Raw genomic sequence first — 20,611 nt, 5'->3', positions numbered from 1 at the left:
AAATATAGCATTGCTATAAATAACATTTCGGGATGGATTCCAATTTTAGTTAGTCCCTGAACTAAAATTGAGAACTAAAATTCAAACTTGATCTTAAAGTTGTTTGAAAAATAATTAATTAATTCACCATGAGTTAATTAGTTGGAGAAAATCAAACATGAAGTCTATGTGAAGACATGCAATAGTTTCTCCATTGATTGAGGAATTTATCCCTTAGTTAAGGAGATGAGGATGAGTTATACTTTGAGTTGTAATTAGTTAGCTCAGTTATCTGAGTTAAGTTCAGTTAGATTAGTTCCAACACTTTGTGGAATTAATTGTGAGTTCAGTTAGTAAATGCTTGCATGCATGTAACTGCTGCTCTCCAGATAACTGAATATTCTCTCATAAATAACCCATGCCTGTTAGTTCAGTTAGAGACCCGGTTGAGATCAGAGGAAGGGACAGTGTACTATCAGTTGGAGGATTTTTCCTATAAAGGAAACTCATCCATGCAGAAGGAATCATCTCCTTCAGGATTGTGTAGTTAGATCAAAGGTTAGTTAGTGTGTGAAGAGGCCAATTCACACAGGTGGCAGCACTAGACCCCAAGGAAAACTGCGCAAGGAAATAGGAGGCTTGGAGGGTAGAGGAGAAGGTTTGTGAGAAGCCTTTGACTGTCTATGAGCAGCAGAGGGATTGTTCTATTGCAGAGAGAGCATGATAGCTTGTGAGCTGATTCTTTTTGTAATCTGAACATATTTCCACTTGTATGATATTACAGAGATTGGGGTTTTAGGTTGAGGCTTTCCCCAGGATTATTCTTTTGTGTTCATGTGTGATTTCTTTCTCTTCATATATTATATGTGTTCTTATTGATCTTCCTCAAATTGATTAATCTTCCGCAAAGTTTATTGTAGAAGTAGATCTGGTATTTTGCTTTAGTATATTGCATAATCTGTTGATCTACAGTGGGATATTCTACAACCTCATCCAAGGGCAAGGATGAAGAAAACTTTGCATTGGTTGGAAAGGGAAAGGGAAAAGGGGAAGAAATATCAAACCAATCCAGAATCCAACCAAGGGAGAAAGAAGAAAGATTTTTCAAAAATTAAATGCTTCCATTGTCATGAATACGGGCACTGTGCCACGAAGTGCCCACAGAAAAAGGCAAGAGAGAAGACCTTAGGAGGAGCAACGGGTGAAGCCTTGGATTCACAGTTCGACCTTGACTTTACCCTTATCGCATGCATGTCCAACATAGTGATGGGGAGCATGTGGTACTAGGACTCAGGTGCACTGTTCCACATGACAGGGTGTAGAGACTTTTTCAGTGACTTGGAAGAGAAAGATCTCAAGATGCACATCAAGCTAGGGGACGATGGAAGGTAAAACATGACCAATATTGGTATAGTCACCTTTCCGAGGGAGTCAGGCTCCCCTCTTAGGCTCAAGGATGTCATGTTTTTTCTAGGCGTCTCTGTTGCATTTTTGGAAGACCCTAGTTATGACATGATCTTAAACAAAGGAAAAAAATTCATGAGACACATAGCCAGGAGACAGGTGCAAAATATTGAGGTTTGTGTGAAGAATCTAGATAAGTTAGATGTGGAAGATTGTGTTGCATTAAAAACTAAGGAAGAGAAAGTGCAGGGCCATGATGTAGATCAAATTTAGCACATAAGCCTTGGCCACTTGCGTCATGGCACCTCAAATATTATACAACAAATATCCACTAGCCTCCCTAAAGGAGAACTTGAGCAACAAGATGTATGCAAAGGATGTACCTTGGGGAAGTACATAAAATCCGCATTTCCTGATCGAGACGACAAAGTGCATGCAGTCCAAGAAAGGATCCACTTTGATGTCTGTGGACCTTTCTTGATAGCCTCTAATGCCCGAAACAAATATTATGTCATTTTTATTGACGACTTCTGACATGAGTGTTGGATCTCTTCATGCGGAAGAAAGATGAGACATTCTCCAAGTTCGTAGAATTCAAGGCACTGGTTGAGAAAGAAACCAACAAGAAGGTGAAGGCTCTCAGGAGCAATAATGGAGGTGAGTATGTGTTGAATGAATTTAAAAATTTATGTGCGAAAGAAGGAATTCGATGAGAGTTGACAACACCCCACAACCCACATCAGAATGGGGTGGTTGAGAGAAATATCCATAGCATTTTTGGAGCAACGAGGGTGATGTTGCATGACCAAGGCCTACCTCTACATTTGTGGGTTGAGGCATGCAATACAACAGTCTGTTTGTAGAACCAAAGTCCTCATCATATTCTTGGCATGATTACACCAAAGGAGGCTTTCTCGGGTAGAAAACCAGATGTGCCTCACTTCAAGATTTATGGAGCCTTTGTTTACTACCATGTCTCCAAAGAATCAAGGAATAAGCTTTAGTCTACTGTAGAAGTCATGGTATTTGTGGGTTACAAAGAAACTCCCCACAACTAACATGTGTACTTACCATCACTCATAATGATAGTTGTGTGAAGGAATGTCAATTTTAATGAGGAGAAATCTATGTGGTGCTCTCTTGAGAGGGAGCTTTAGATGCCACCAAAAGATGAGATTTTAGCTCAAAAAGAGGAACGTCAGGAAGTTGTAGAGTAACCACAAATTGTGGAACAGAGAGTGGAGACATTCACTAAAGCAAAACCTCTAAAGAAGGCAGAAAAAGAACTGAGGAAGTTGATAGATCTGTGCGGGATGTAGGGAGAATGTGGGATATCCTTCAAATTTGCGTAAGCGAAGGAGGTCACCTAAGAGGTACAATGGATACATGTCTCTTATGACTGAGCTTATAGAGATTGAGCCATCATATTTTGAGGAATAAATAGAGTAACCTGTATGGGTTGATGCAATGGTGGAGGAATATGAATCCATTGCAAAGAACTGTGTCTAGGAAAAGGTCCCAAGACCAGCATATAAATAAATAATGGGTTTGAGATGGATCTTCAAGGTGAAGCAGGCAACTAATGAAAGCATAGGGAAGTATAAGGATAGATTTGTGGCCAAGGGGTACTCTCAAGTTGACGGAATTGACTATGAGGAAACATTTTCTCTTGTAGTAAGGTACTCATCCATTAGATCAATTCTTGGTCTGGCTATGCAAATGGGGTGGAATATCCACCAGATGGGTGTAAAACAACATTTTTGAATGGGGTTATTACACAGGAGGTGTACATAGAGTAACAAAAATGTTTCGAGACATTTGATCAAGAGTCTCATGTGTGCAGACTCAAGTGAGCATTAACACTAGTAGAAAATGAGCAATTAGTGACTAGGTAACTAAAAAAGTTAGTCACCATAGCTTTTCCAAGTGAAATACTACTAAAAATGAGCAATCTTAAGTGACTGAACTAAAAATGACTAACATAAATCACTAATTTAGTCATGAGTTAAAATATATGACTAGCCAATATGTAATAAAACTAAAAATGACTAACATGAATGACTAATTTAGTCTAAGAACAAAAATAAAACTACCTAACAAGTACTACAATAATATGAATCAGTTTTTTATGTTAGTCATCTTAATTGTGTCAAGGAATCTAAACTTACAAGTGATAGGGCATTGAAAGGTTGTTAAACATTGGTTGAAAGGTTATCATTTCTTACACACTTCTTCATCCTCACATGGTGTATAGGTGAGCCAACTTTTCACTATGTATCTCTAATAATTTTGTAATTTTAAAAATATATTTTTTAATAAAAAAATATTTTATGTATTCTTTTAAAATCTATTCATTGAATCTAATTGGATCTATTTCTAATTTGAAATTAATTTAAAGGGAAAGTTTAATTTTTAATATTATAATATCAAATACAAACTAATTTAATTTCATATTAACCAACCTACATCCATCTTAACCCCGGATCTATCAAGCGTTGAGAGGGGTCCAATCTCTCGAGGTGCAAACATTTTTTCTAGTGCAAAACTTGAGGAAATGTTTTCACCTCGAGAGATTGGATACCTCTTGACACTTGATAGTTATAGGGTTAATATGGATCTAGGTTGGTATATAATACTATATAATATCTATATTCGTATTTGTGTCTCTTTTTTATTCCCTCTCTCTATCTCACCCCCCAAACATATACACACTCTCTCTCCCTCTCTTCCCCTTCTCTCCCTCTCTATCTATGTCATTCTCTCTATTCCCTCCCGCTCTCCTCTCTCCCTCACTCTCTCTCCATGACTCCCTTTTTACCCCATCTCTCTCTCCACATTTTTCCCTCTATGTTTTTCTTGTTCCCTTCCTCTCCTACTCCATCCAATTCCATCTCTCTCTCCTCATCTCTATCTTCCTTCCTCTCTATCCCTTATCTCCCACCTCCCTCTATCTCTCCCCCCCAGATAACTCTCTATCTCTCTCTCTCTTCTGTCCAACTCTCTCACTATCTCCCCCCCCCCTTTCCTTCTCCATCTCTATCCATTCCCCTTCTCTCCCTATCTCTATCCTTTCCTCTTCTTTCTCTTTCCTCCTCTCCTCTCTCCCTCACTCTCTCTCCATTTCTCCCTTCTCACTCCTCTCTCTCTCCACCTCTATCTCTCTATGTCTTTGTTCTTTCCTCTCTCTCTCCCACTCCATCTCTCTTTCTCTCTCTCCTCTCTCTTCCTTCCTCTCGCTCCCTCTCTCCCACCTCACTCTCTCTTCCCCTCATCACTCTCTCTTTCTCTCTCTCTCTCTATCCTCCAACTTTTTCAACGTCTCACTCCCTCTCTCCACCCACTCCCCAACTCTCTATTAAATTTGATCACATTGTATTGTGTTTAATAAATTATCTAAATTAGAAAAACTTAATTGGTTGTAAAATATTAAGCCTATATTTTGGATCAATCATGTCAAAGAAAATAAAATAATGAAAAAATTTAAAAAATCATGCACTATATTTAATCTATTATAATTAGTCAATTTGCTTTCTTTCATCCCTTGGATCCTTAGCTATGATGGATTTGTTCTATATATATATAAAGAACCAACATAGATCCATCTTAGCTTAATTTTATTAAAATCTTATTTTAATTTCTATGAGAATATTTTTAGTAGTCGTGAGGATAGAGAGTTTAGACATATCTCAAATTGTAACATTTTCCCTTTTAGATTCAATTAAAAAATAAAATAAAATATTTTTACTATGAAATAAGTTATGGTTTTTTGACATGTGGTATTGATAAGCAACGGTATTGGCCCATGGTATTGTAACAATTCCAATTTACAAGTTAATATACATGGTAAAGTGAGGGTAAATATCCATGGTTAACAATCTTGTCATATTGTTATCAAATATTTGATTGTGAAATAATTTATGTTTTTTGGGCATGTGGTATTGATAATCCATGGTACTATAACAAAGGCTATTTTTTACAAGTTAATAATATCTAACGTAATGTCGGGGTGAATATGCATAGTTAAGAATCTTGTCATATTGTTGTAAAATATTTTAGTTGTGAAATAAGTTATGGTTTTTGGACTTGTAGTATTGATAAGCCATGGTATTGGCCCATGGTATTGGTTGTAAAATATTAAACCTATATTTTGGATCAAGCAAGTCAAAGAAAATAAAATTAATAAAAAAACTTTAAAAAAATTGTGCACTATATTTAATCTATTATAATTATTCAATTTGCTTGCTCTCATCCCTTGGATCCTTAGCTAAGATGGATCTATGCCGATTCTCTCTCTCTATATATATAACGGACATAGATCCATCTTAGCTTAATTTTATTAAAACATTAATTTAATTTCTTTCGGAATATTTTTAGTAGTCGTGAGAATAGAGGGTTTAGATATATCTCAAATTGTAACATTTTCCCTTTTAGATTCAATTAAAAAAAATGTAAAATTAAATTAAATTAAAATATTTTTACTATGAAATAAGTTATGGTGTTTGAAATGTGGCATTGATAAGCCATGGTATTGGCCCATGGTATTGTAACAAAGCAGATTTACAAGTTAATATCCATGGTAAAGTGAGGGTGAATATCCATGGTTAACAATCTTGTCATATTGTTATAAAATATTTGATTGTGAAATAATTTATGTTTTTTGGGCATGTGGTATTGATAATCCATGGTATTGACCCATGGTATTGTAACAAAGACTATTTTTTACAAGTTAATAATATCTACCGTAATGTGGGGGTGAATATCCATGGTTAAGAATCTTGTCATATTGTTGTAAAATATTTTGGTTGTGAAATAAGTTATGTTTTTGGACTTATAGTATTGATAAGCCATGGTATTAGCTCATGGTATTGTAACAAAACCTATTCACAAGTTAATAACAAAATCAAAATATAACAAATTAAATTTTATTATTTTATTAATTTAACTTTTTATTATTAATTGAGGTCATATTTAAATGTTTACACTCATCCCAATATCATTTTTAACTTCTTCTTCTTCTTTTTAATTTAGTGTCTTATGAAAAATAACAAATTCTTATTAAAAATAAATCATTTAACCGAGTTGCAATTTATATATTTTATTTTATATTATAAATATTTCTTTTCTTTTTCATTTCCACTTTAGCGTTGGGTTCAAATAAAATATTCACAGATTACAACATCACATTGTAGCATTGTATTTTTCTCTACCTTTCACAGATTACAACATCACATTGTAGCATTGTATTTTTCTCTAGCTTGTCTATATCTGCATGAAAATTCAAGAAGAAGGAAGACCATCAACGTGATGTATGGATTCCATGGGATTCTAACCCCAGATGGAGTTTGCATGGAAACCACCTTAGGAGAGAATCAAATTCAATAAGAAGGAAGACCATCAACGTGATGTATAGATTTCATGAGATTCTAACCCCAGATGAAGTTTGCATGGAAAACACCTTAGAAGAGAGATTTCATGAGATTCTAACCCCAAATGGAGTTTGCATGGAAAACACCTTAGGAGAGAGATTTCATGAGATTCTAACCCTAGATTGAGTTTTCATGGAAAACACCTTAGGAGACAATAAATGAGGGAAAGGTCACTCAATAAATGATTAGATGGAGCAAGGGTGAGATTCTAACCCCAAATGGAGTTTGCATGGAAAACACCTTAGGAGAGAGATTTCATGAGATTCTAACCCTAGATGGAGTTTGCACGGAAAAAACCTTAGGAGACAATCAATGAGGGAAAGGTCACTTAATCAATGATTTGATGGAGCAAGGGAAAGGTCACTCGATGTGGATATTTTGGTAATTTGTACATGAGTATGAATTTGGACTCTAGGGAAAGGTCACTCAATCAATGAGTAGATGGAGCAAGGTAATTTGTACATGAGTATGAATTTGGACTCTAGGGAAAGGTCACTCAATCAATCAGTAGATGGAGCAAGGGAAAGGTCACTCGACGTGGATATTTTGGTAATTTATACATGAGTATGAATTTGGACTCTGTTCTTCCTTTTTACTAAAGAGGATTTTTGTTTGTATGGGTAAATAATTTCAAGGGTTTATATGATCAAAGCATAAATTTTATCTAGAGTTGAGGGTTAATGATTATGATAAGGAAAAGGTCATTAGGGGTGGATATTTTGGTAATTTGTACATGGGTATGAATTTGGACTATGTTCTTCTTTTTTACTAAAAAGAATTTTTGTTCTTATGGGTAAATAATTTTGAGGGTTTATATGATCAAAGCATAAATTTTATTTAGAGTTGAGGGTTTAATGATTATGATATTTTGGTAATTTGTACATGGGTATGAATTTGGACTCTGTTCTTCCATTTTACTAAAGAGGATTTTTGCTTATATGGGTAAATAATTTCGAGGGTTTATATGATCAAAGCATAGATCTTATCTAGAGTTGAGGGTTTAATGATTATGATAAGGGAAAGGTCATTGGGCATGGATATTTTGGTAATTCGTAAATGGGTATGAATTTGGACTTTGTTCTTCCTTTTTACTAAATAGAATTTTTGTTCTTATGGGTAAATAATTTCGAGGGTTTATATGATCAAAGCATAAATTTTAGTTAGAGTTGAGGGTTTAATGATTATGATGTTTTGGTAATTTCTACATGGGTATGAATTTGGACTATATTCTTCCTCTTTACTAAAGATGATTTTTGTTCTTATGGGTAAATAATTTTGAGGGTTTATGTGATCAAATCATAAATTTTATCTAGAGTTGAGAGTTTAATGATTATGATAATGCAGATCTTGATTGCAGCCAACAGTTCATCAAAAGACAATGCACAAGTAAGCATTTTTCATGTCCTTATTGTACAAAGGGTTTAATGATTATGATAGACAACACACAAGTAAGCATTTTTCATGTCCTTGTTGTGCAAGGGTTTAATGAGTATGATAATGCAAATCTTGATTGCAGCCAACAATTCATCAAAAGAAAATGGACAAGTAAGCATTTTGCATGTCCTTATTGTACAAATCAGTTCTCTCGTCCCTAATTTTTCTAGGGTCAGAATGCATGAAATTTTATTTTTTCTTTTCACCTTGTTTTTAGTGGTTGATTGTTTGTGTAATGGACTCTACCATGCCCAGATTAAAAGGGCTCAAGTGATGCAAGAAAAATTTCTGGTAGCATGCAAATGCTAGACCTTCCTCAAACTTTGTTACATGAAATTAAAATTTCTTGTAATCATGAACATAAAATCTTTTATGTTTCATCCTTAGATTCTAATCTCAATGCCTACAATTTTAAACCAAGTTAATATATTTTAAGTAGAATATACGTAGATCCATTAAACCTTACAACTCTCCAAAGCTTAGGTTAATTTCAACTAAAAAGAAGGAACATGAACGACTTTCGCAATTTAGATTCAATTCTTACAGATAATATTAGAAATGGAAGAACTCAATGGTTTGATAACTTTTACCCACCCATCGATTTCGAAGACCTTTGGTATTATTCTGAACCTAAATAGAGAGAGTAGAAGAAGAAGAGGAGCCTGGATGAGGTGGACCCTAACTTGCTTGGTACTTTTCAAAAGTTGGGTATGCCCTTGACTAGAAGAAGAGATTGACCAATGTTGTTGTAGATGTTGTTTTCGACTGTGTTTTCATTTCTACCATGCAAAGGTAGACTCTGTAGGTAGTTGAGGTTATCTTTTGTTCATTATAAGAGGTAAGTCAGGAGTATCTTTATCTAGTTAGGAAGTAGCTTGGCAGGGTTGTTTCTACTGCTGATAACTAGTATGCTACATTGTAATTTTATTTTTTTAGTGATAGCTCCTTCTATTAAATCTCCAAGCACACTTTGTCACCCATAGAAATATCCACTTATTCCCGGATGAATGAGATGGAGACTAGGCATTTTGAGAGGACTCTTATTTTTGTAGATGAGAGGAGTTTTGTGAGGTGAGAGGAGTTCTGTGACATATATTGAAGGATGAACTATACCATTTTATGACCCCAATCATCTCCATGCCATAGTAGTGGATCTCTATTGCACCAAGGGAGAAATGATAAACTATTCCACTTTAAGAATTGGTACGTCAGGGACAAGGAATGAAGATGTCGGATTTATAATTTTATTACAAAAAGATGATTTTGCGATGGAGAAAAATCAAGGATTTCATGGACCTGAGTAGAGACTGGTTCAACAATCACCTCGAAATACTCAAGCATTGTTTTGACACGAAATGGTGCAATTGGAGAGTTCTATTTTGTTTCCTTGAAAAATAACTATCAATAGGGGGGGACAAAGATGATCCATATAGGGAGGAATTGTAGGAGTAGGATTGTTTCTAAAATTATATCTATAGGCAAGTCAAGGGACTACTACAGAGGATTAGTGCAGGTGCAACCAAATTATCATAATGCAAGGAATTTTTCACAGTGTGATTTGATGCTCATTGGTGACTAGGAAGCTGGAAATACTTATCATTAGATTCGGGTACAATTGAGTTTCATTCTGAAGTCTCTAATTTCATTTATTGGTAGTCCTTCTTGTGTCATTTTCTCTCTTAATTTCATTGTGGTAGGATTGAAATGGGTTAAAAAATCAAGCATATCATTGAGTCAAATAGACACCCACATGTCACTACATGTCATTTTTCATACTCTTTGTTTTTGATACAATTAGAAGTGAGCAATATGATGTGTGCACACACAAAATATCCTAGCATGCATGATGGATCCCCCTCCAATTCCATTTTCTATGGTGACATTTTATTTGCTTTGTTTATACAAGTCATCTAGCCACATAGTGGCCACTATCGAATGTTGAGGTATATGTGATATAAATATTTTATAGTCTACTTTATTTTATATTCAAGTATTCATCATCTTTCATGTCTTATACTCTGCATTATATCTTCTTTCATTTTCAGGAGAGGAACTCAATATTGATGGTAAGAAGCAATAGCTGAAGAAAGAGGAGAATAATAACACTGGAGCGACAAATGCAAATGAGAGAGAGAATAAAATATGTTTAGTGAGACCCTTTGAGCCAATATATTGCATAAGACACACTCATAGAGACTGATGGTCAAGCCTTCAGAGTCGTTGAATTCACTTGCAATGCTTTGGAAACACAGTGATAATGTTTTGAAATGATGAAACAATATTTCATGTGTAAATTGTAGTCCAACACATATGAAGTTGGAAACTTATATTGTAATACTTGATATTTTATACAATAGAATTTATATGGTTGAAATTATTTTTATTTGCACTTGATATTATTTAGTAAGTAATTAACATATGTAACTTTGCGTTATCAAATTAGATAAACATGCACATGTATGACATTTTCTTAAAATTTAGTCGCAAAATCATACTAGTTAATTTATGGTGATTAATAATAAACACATGAAATCAATATAAAACTATTAATTAGTAGTTTATATTAATTAATAATGAACATGAATAAATGAAATGGATAGAAACTACTAAATCAGTCGTTTATATAATGAATATGAAAATACCAAAAAAAGATAAATGACTACTGCAAATGATAAATTTGTATTATTAAATGATGTCTAAATTTTGCATATATACGGCTATTAGTAGCTAATTTACAACATCTTATAACACGACTAAAATTTAGTCATATTTCTTTGGTCATTAATTGGTTTTAAATGATGACTAAAATTTGCATATATGTGACTATTAGTAGCTAATTTACAGTATCTTATAACACAACTAACATTTTGGTCATATTTCTTTGGTCATTAATTGGTTTTCTCAAAGATTCATATAATAATATATTTTGTTATATAATTGGTCAATAATTGCGACAATTAATGACTAAACTAATGAAAAATTTATGAGTAAATATACTACTAGATGGTAAAATTGAGGAAACCAATTAATGACTAAGCTAAAAATGACTAAAAGTTGGTTGCGTTATAAGATACTGTAAATTAGCTACTATTGGTCACCGAATGAAAAATGGTCGTTTATATGAAAATTTTAGTTGTTTTTTTAGTAACGAATTAGCCAATTTGTACTAGTGGTTATACGTTCTCAGACAAGCACCTCATGCTTGGTACACCAAGATCGATTGTTATCTCACCAGTTTGGGCTTCAGCATAAGTGAAGAAGATGTAAACCTCATCACATATGGATAGAAGGTAAATTGCTTATTATTGTCTTATATGTTGATAATTTTATTTTATCTAGTGATGAGTTGTTGATCATATCTTGCAAGGAGGACCTTGGAAGGGAATCTGAAATGGAGGACATGGGTCTCATGCACTACTTTCTCAAGTTGGAAGTATGACAAGGTGATGAGGAATTTTTTGTCTCTCAAGGCAAGTATGAAAATGAGATACTGCAGAGATTCTACATGGAGAGTTGTAAACCCATGGAAACACCTCTAACAAACAACTAGAGGAAGGAGGATGCCACTTCAGGTGAAGTGGATGCTACCATTTATTGACAGCTTAGTGGGTCCACTCATTTATCTTATGAACACATGACCAGATATGTGATGTGCAGTCAATGAGCTAAGCCAAGCTATGGTTAGGTCAACCAAAGTATTTTGGAAGGCAACTAAGCATGTTTTTTGGTACCTCATGGGAACTACCCAGTTTGGACTATGGTACAAATGTGTAGAGGGAGTGAAGTTGTGCGGCTTGATAGATGCAGATTGGGCACAAAGTCAATTAGACAGAAAGAGAACATCAAGTGTAATTTTTAGTGTTGGTTCTATAGTTGTTTCTTGGTATGACAGGAAGCAAAGATCTGTGGTGCTCAATTAGACAAAAGCATAATACATGGTTGCAAGTCAAGAAACATGTGAGGCGATATGGATGAGAAAGATACTTGTTAGACTATTTGGTCAGAAGATGGATCCAATTGTGATAATCAGAGTTGCATCAATCTCTCTAAGAATCCTATATTTCACAATTGATCCAAGCATATAGATATCCAATATCACCATTTACGAGACTGTGTCTAGAGGCAGATGATGTTGCTACACTCCATTCTAATAGAGGAGTAAGATGTTGACATTTTGACAAAAGCTTTGTCAAGAGGGAAGTTCGAATTCCATAGGTGCAGGATAAGGGGGGTTGATAATCCCTTTCTTGCAGAGAGGGAGTCTTGAAAAATTTAGCAAGAAATTCTCAATTTAATTTTTCCTTGATTAAATTGATAAAATTTGAATTTCCACATCAACAGACAACTTGGATGCAATTAACTTATGTGACATGGATTGTGTCACCTGGTTTACTTAGTAAATTCAAGCTGGAGGAGTTAGATTTTAGTTAAGCATGTATGATTGCTAATTTGTAGCAATCAAAGTTAGTTATCTCAAGTTTTTTTCAATTAAACTAGTTCCAATGGCTTGAGGAACTAGTGGAAGGCCAATTGTGCAGTGGGACTTCAATCAAACTTAGTGATCATCCAGTTAACTTATAAATAAACCGAAAATAGATAATGCATGGAGAATTCTATTTTTCTAGATGTGGTGGAGATTCCAAGGCAGTGTAACATCAACTGCAGACTAGCCTTGAGTGTACAGGTGTTGCATGCAATCAGATGATCAACCTTGGGAATTTCATAATCCATTTTGTAAAAATTCCTAAATAATAGGGGCCTAATTTCTCAAGGAATTGTGCAAGGAAATATGGGCTCAAGCAGAGGTAGAAATTTACTATGTCTGGGTTAGAGCTTCTCAGTGAGCAGAGAAACAGGTTATTCACTTATAGGTTGTGCTCAGTTGAGAAAATAATTAATGTAAGCAGACATTGGGATTTTTAGCATATTGTTTTCCCTAGGGAAAATTTTGTGTGCATGTGTGTTATTTCTTATTACATGTATGAAATTTTTGTTCTAAATTGTGAATTAACTTCCGGAGAGCAGTAAAGTAGGTTTGTGTCTTGTGATTTTGGTTAAAACTTCATGAGTAGTTGCAACTCTACACCATAATTTCTATAAGGATGGTGGAGGCAAATTACAGAATATTCGTTAGTAGACAATATGCCTACTTCAAAATATCTATGACAACTTTTGCGAGAAGAAGATGATGAGGATAAAAGATTGGATTTTGGAAGAATTAGTCACAAAATTCACAAGGGTGGTAATTTTGGTTGTAGGTTGTAACCCCGTATAGAAATTACCTGCATACGAATTCTAAAACACAAAAAATAAACAATGCGAGAGCATAACACACAAAACACATATACACAGAGATTTTCCCCTGGATCCCAAAACCATGACTACCAGCTTGATTTTTCATTATGTTCCTTTCAATGTTATAATACATATTTATACATGCCGAAGCATCCAATACCATGGACAGAAAACCATCGCATCCAATACCATGGATCGAAAACCATCGCGTCCAAAAACATGTGTGAAAATCATGCACAAAACCATAGGTGGGTCCGCCCATCCTAACATAGGGTCCAAAACCAAAAATTTTTGGGGCGCTGCCCCGGACCCCATAAAGTGGGGTTACAGGTATGCCTCAAACCCCCTGTGACCGCCCCCCCCCCCCCCCCCCCACGCTACACAATCGGCACAACAAAGGGGGGTTCCGCCCCCCCTCTAACCCCCTGGATAACTACGTGGGTTAGTCGTGGAAAGAATATAACACAACCCAACATTCTCCCACTTGTTGTTTTCTTTCCACAGGGGGCCATAAGAGAGCTTAGTCATTTTTTGGGCCTTGAAACTCCCATTGTTTCTCTACACCAAGAGAACTTCTCAGAGCTCAAAGATTTTGTCAATGCATTTGCAGTATTCTTCAAAGTGTCCACCTTTACTAGCAACACCTTTTTTTCTTCTATCATATCCCTCACAAAGTGATACTGAACATCAATATTCTTTGTCTTTGAATGGTATGCGGGGTTCTTTGCCAAGAAAATTTCACTTTGGCTATCACAGTCTATCCTTATATCTCCCTGTACTAACCCCATAATTGAACAGAATCTCTGCAACCAAACCTCTTCCTTGCTTGCATGAGTGGCTGCCATGTATTCTACCTCTGTAGTTGATTGTGCCACTACAAATTGTTTCTTACTCATCCAACTGACTGCACCTCCAAATAGGTTAAACACATACCCACTTGTAGATCTTCTTTGATCCAGATCTCCAGCCCAATCTACATCAACAAAGCCACGAATATCCAACATTCTATCCAATCCCGATCTTCCTTGATAGCACAAACCATAATCACTAGTGACACGCATATACCTGAAAACCTGCTTCAGTATTGTCCAGTGCTCCTTCCCTGGTTTTGACATAAACCTGCTCAATACTCCCACTACATGTGTAATGTCTAGTCTAGTACAGACCATTGCATACATCAGGCTATCGACTGCACTTGCATATGGAACAAGGGACATGTCCTCTTCATCTTCTTATGTCTTGGGACATTGTTCAGCAAATAACCTCACACCTACAGGAATAGGAACCTTCACTAGTTTACTATCTTTCATTAACCCTCTGCAGTATTGTCTCGACATACTTCCTCTGGTTTAACCAGAGCTTCCTCTTTGCCCTATCTCTTTTAATTTCCATGCCCAAAATATAGTTTTCAGCACCAAGATCTTTCATGTCGAATTTGGAGGACAATTGGGTCTTCAAATCCTGGATAATTTCTTTGTCATTTCCAACTAGCAACATATCATCCACATACAAGACCAAATAAATAACACAGTCACCAATTATTTTAAAATACACACATTGATCTGCTTTTCTTCTGGTGAAGCCAAGTCCCCGTATAAATGTATCAAATTTCTGATACCACATCCTCGGTGACTATTTTAACCCATACAGAGACTTCTTTAACTTGCATACCAGTTCTTTCTTACCCTTCACCGCAAAGCATTCAGGTTACCTCATGTATATTTCCTCTTCCAGATCCATGTGAAGAAACTTTGTCTTCACATCCATCTATTCTACCTCAAAATCAAAAGCAGTAGCAACAGATAAAAGTAATATAATAGAAGTTACCTTGGCAACAGGAGAAAAAATATCACCAAAATCAATTCCCGACACCTGGGAATAGCAACCGAGCTTTGTATTTCTCCACGTTTTCTTCTGCATTTGTCTTCTTCTTAAACACCCATTTGTTTCCAATGGGTTTCCTTCCAGTCGGCAACTCCACCAGATCCCAAGCCTCATTTTTGTGCAAAGATGCCATTTCATCAACCATGGCCTCTTTCCAGAGTTTGCCATCCTCTGAATCTACTGCTTCCTTCACAGTTCTAGGATCATCATTTGTAATAGATAAAGAAAAATTTGAACAGAAAGCAGATGGACTATACCTTTCTGGCTGCCTTCTTTCTCGAACTGATCTTCTCACACCCGGAGTTTGAGGCTCTTCACCTTCTGATTCTTCCTCTGCTATAGAATCTTATTCTTCCTCCCTAAACTCAAACTCTATCTTCGCAAGTTCCTTTGGTTGGACTTCATGTTTAATAACATCTTTTACCTCTCTGAACACCACATCTCGGTTGTACACAACCTTCCGTGTGACTAGGTTCCAAAGCTTATACCCCTTTAAACCATCCTTATACCCAATAAAGATGCACTTTTCAAATTTACTATCCAACTTGGTTCATTTCTCCTTTGGAACATGTACATATGCATCACATCCAAAAACCCTCAGATGTGAAAGAGAGGGTTTCTTACTATTCCATACCTCTTATGGAGTCTTATCCTCCAACGCTGATGAATGTGACTTGTTGACAAGGTAACATGTAGTATCCACCGCCTCTACCCATAATTCCTGTCCTAACCTGGAACCACTGAAGATGCTTCTTGCCCTTTCCATCAATGTCTTATTCATTCTTTCTGCAACTCCATTTTGCTAAGGTGTATATGGAGTAGTCTTCTGTCGTGTTATACCACACTTCTTACAGAATTCTTCAAACTCCTTGCTGCAAAACTCTCCACCATTATCTGTCCTCAGCACCTTTATCTTCTTCTCTGTCTGATTTTCCACGAGAGCCTTAAATTATTTAAACCTATGAAAGGCTTCAGATTTCTTCTTAAGGAAATATATCCATGTATTCCTTGAGAAGTCATCTATAAATGATACATAGTACACAGACTTACCCAGTGATGGAACCTTCACAAGTCCAAACACATCACTGTGCACAAGTTCTAATATCTATTTCGCCCTCTTACTACCAGAGGGGAAACTCACCCGATTATGCTTCCCATATACACAATTTTCATAGAAATCAAAATCCAAAGAGCTATTACTCATACCTTCACCATGAAGTATTCGAAGGCCCTTCTCTCCAATATGTCCAAGCCTTTGATGCCACAACATGGTCTTCTCTCAAGAGACCACTAGATTTTCTACTCCACTTTCAGGAACCACAGAACTGTTACACCCATCAATAACAGTGCTACCTTGCAGCTTGTACAGAGCTCCAATTCGAACTCCCCACATCAATACCAGTGCTCCCTGAACCATTTTGCAGGTATCCTTCTCGAACACTAGATTTCTGGCTAATGCAGGAATATGCAGAACACCCGGAAGTGTTCTAACCCTTCCACCTTCCAACTTCAACTTTACTTTTCCATGACCAATGATTCTAGCCTTCCTATCATCCCCTAAGAAGACATCACCACCATCGTATTTCATACTCACATAACCACTCTCTATGGGGAGTGAAGTGAAAGGATGCACCTGAGTCAATCAACCATGCCTCATGATCTACATGTGTACTTGAAAAAGCCAAGTACACATCCCCACCTTCATCTGAGGTGGTTTTCGCCTCTGCAGAAGGAGCATCATCAGATCCCTTTCCTTTATCAGGGGCTTTAGATTTACAGTTCCTTTCGTAGTGCCCTTCCTTTCTGTATTTCCAGCACACCACCTTTATAGGTTTTCCTGAGGATTTAGATCTCCCTCTAGATTTAGATCTCCCACTCGATGACTTATTTTTGTTTCTGTTCTAGGACCGTCCTCAAACAGACAAGGCATCACCATTTTGGCTCTCCATATTTTTCCATCTCATCTCCTCTGTTAACAAGGATGAGACTATTTCATCAAACTGCAAGGCAGTTGCATTGCTACCTATTGCAATAAACAGCCTATCCCACGAATCTGGTAAATAACACAACAAAATGATGCACTTATCTTCATCTGAAATTTTAATATCAACAGATGCTAACTGACTTACCACAATATTAAATGCATTCAGATGCTCTGTCACCAAGTCTCCATATTTCATCCTTAGGTTATATAGCTTTTTCTGCAGGAATAGTTTATCCACCAGAGACTTAGATTGGTACAAAGTCCCTAACTTGTCCCGCAAAGCCTTCACCATAGCTTCCCCTCATACATTCAACAATACTGAATCTAAGACACACAATCTTATTGTGCTCTTGGCCTTCCGATCCAACTTCTTGCATTCTTCATCGGACACTCCCATTGGTTTAGTACCCAGATCTGCTGTGATCCACTGATCTTTATCCACCAACAGATCCTCCATCTTGAGTTTCCACAACTCAAAACTATGACCATTAAATTTCTTGATCTCTATCTTTCCACTGCTTGCCATCTTCTTTCACCACTAGAATCGATTTCACAGATCTCCCACTGAACAGGGTCTACCACAGGCCCGAGCAAAATCCCTCAGCAACAAAGGCGTCCCCTTGAAGCCAGAATTGCTCTGATACCAAATGTAGGTTTTAACCCCGTATAGAAATTACCTGCATATGAATTCTAAAACACAGAAAATAAACAATGCGAAAGCATAACACATAGAAAACATATACACAGAGATTTTCCCCTGGATCCAAAAACCGGGACTATGAGCTTAATTTTTCATTATGTTCCTTTCAATGTTATAATACATATTTATACATGCCGAAGCATCCAATACCATGGACCGAAAACCATCGCGTCCAAAAACATGTGCGGAAATCATGAACAAAACCATAGGTGGGTCCGCCAATCCTAACATAGGGTCCAAAACAAAAAAGTGGGTTTACGGGTATGCCTCAAACCCCCTGTGACCCCCCCCCCTCACTACACAATCGGCGCAATGAAGGGGGGCTCCACCCGCCCTCTACCCCCCTGGTTAACTACATGGGCTAGTCGTGGAAAGAATATAACACAACCCAACATTGGTTGCAAGTGTGGAGGTAGATGGAGTAAATGTAATTTTGGTTGAAGGTGTGTAGGTAGACAAGTCACAGTTACTCCTTTGATTTTTGTCGATGATGTGTTAATATTTGGGATATTGACCTCTTTTGATTGGTCTCTGGAGTCCTTATGAATAATATTGAATCTCATATGGTTTCTTCTTACCCAGATAATGCATTGGTACTGGAGATTTATCATATTTTTGGCGTTATCTCCACTGCATTGGATGCAGATTTTAAATATCTTAGATTTACGCTCCAACCTAATTATTATGCAATTAAGGATTGGAGCTAACTTATAGAGAAAATCCACTATATACTTTTATCATGGGCACACAGGTGGCTCTCCCTAGGAGGCAAGTTGACTCTAGTTCGAGCAGCCCTTCAGAGAATCTTTGTATATTGGCTTCATATTTTCGCTCTGCCTAAGAATATCAGTAAATGTGTCTTTTCGGCTTCATCTTGGCATGGGACAATTTTTATTGTAAAGGACAGAGTGGGACTGGTTTTTGTTTACTCTGTATGGAGGTGATGGATGACCAGACTCATCTATTTCTTTGATTCTCCTTAGTAAAATCAATTTGGAATGGTGTATTTAATATGTTTCATTTACAAGCAGATTAGAAATACTCTTTTGTGGTTTATTGAATTCGAGCCTGGATTATTGAATATAAAACATTTGGACCACTTCCAATATACATTGGGGTTTTGACCCAAAGAATGCATTACTGTCCCAAGCTTCTTTGTTGTGATACATCCACCTCCATCCTTGTCAAAAAAGTTAAAAGCCTTCCTGAACTTAGACATAACCTCCATCCCATATTCCTTTAGTAGATAAAACACTTCTCTCATATTCTGACCATGCCAATATACCCTCCATCCCATATTCTCTCATGAGCCCTGTGTAAACCACCATTTCATTCAAGGATGGGGATTTTGATGCCTACTCTAACCATATTTGTTAGATACTTTCCCCCTTTTCTTGCTTATGGTTTCTTGAGTTGGCCCTCTCTAAATATTCCCTACTCTCCTTAAATTATTTGGAAGGTAGCCTTTGGTTGCTAACCCCATTTTATCGGAGATCCTTGACATGTCCCTTGAAATTTTGATTCAGCCCCATGATCTATTTTATGCTAGTGAGTCGAAAGCTTTAGAGTTTTTTTCCACATATTCATTCATGACCAAACACTATACCACTAGTTCTAAGAATCTTGTGGTTACTATCACAACAATAAATGTATATTGTATTTTAGAGGAGATAAGAATTGTATATTGCCCTTTGGGACACTCCAAAAATATTTTGATGCACCCTATTTCTCTAACACTCTAGTCTACTTTATGACCTTAATTCCCATTCCATGTGGATGCACTTTATGATGTTCTAGGACAACCTAATGTCCTTGTCAAATCCCTCTCATCTTCCTTGTCTATTTTCAAGGACTTGTGTAGCCAACAAGAAATTTGGGAGATGAATGACATCAAGGTAGAATATCAAGGGGTTTTAAAGTCATTTATTTAGGATTTCCACTAGCATAGTCCCACCATATAATCCACCGAATCCCTAAATTGGGGTTTAGTGTTATTTCAATTAATTATTAGATGATCATGGTGGGCCATAATTCCAAGTTAAATGTTATGACTCTTCATATGATATTAATGGAGATACTTAGGAAGACACCTCTTTGGCTAAAGGGTTAAGGAAAGATTTTGACTTCAATATCAAACCATCAACCATATCCTCAACATATTGAACCAACAATCGCGAAGACAACCAAGGTGAAGCATGGACCTTTCCTTTTTCTATTCACTCAATACATTACCAGTAAAATCCATTCTATTAAGGGAAAGGAAAAACCAGAGTAAATTAAATTTAGTTTGAATCCATCAAATAAAATAGACTTCTTTGACAAAGACTAATTCTATCATAGCTTTAATTGATAGAATGAAAATTTGGCAACTATGAAAAGTAATGTGCAGCATGCACCGAGCATGGGTACTAGAAATTACTAATTAGAGTATATAAACGTTTTTTAAACCCAAGATGGAAAAATCATATAAAAAGTGATGGATCTAGGTTAAACCCACGTGTGTGT

Source organism: Pinus tabuliformis, chromosome 5_1 (genome assembly GCF_031772625.1).
Source record: "Pinus tabuliformis cultivar Carrire ecotype Pingquan chromosome 5_1, CPIR1, whole genome shotgun sequence".
NCBI lineage: Eukaryota > Viridiplantae > Streptophyta > Pinopsida > Pinales > Pinaceae > Pinus > Pinus tabuliformis.
The sequence above is the reverse complement of the archived record's forward strand: the minus strand, read 5'-3'. Positions refer to the sequence as shown.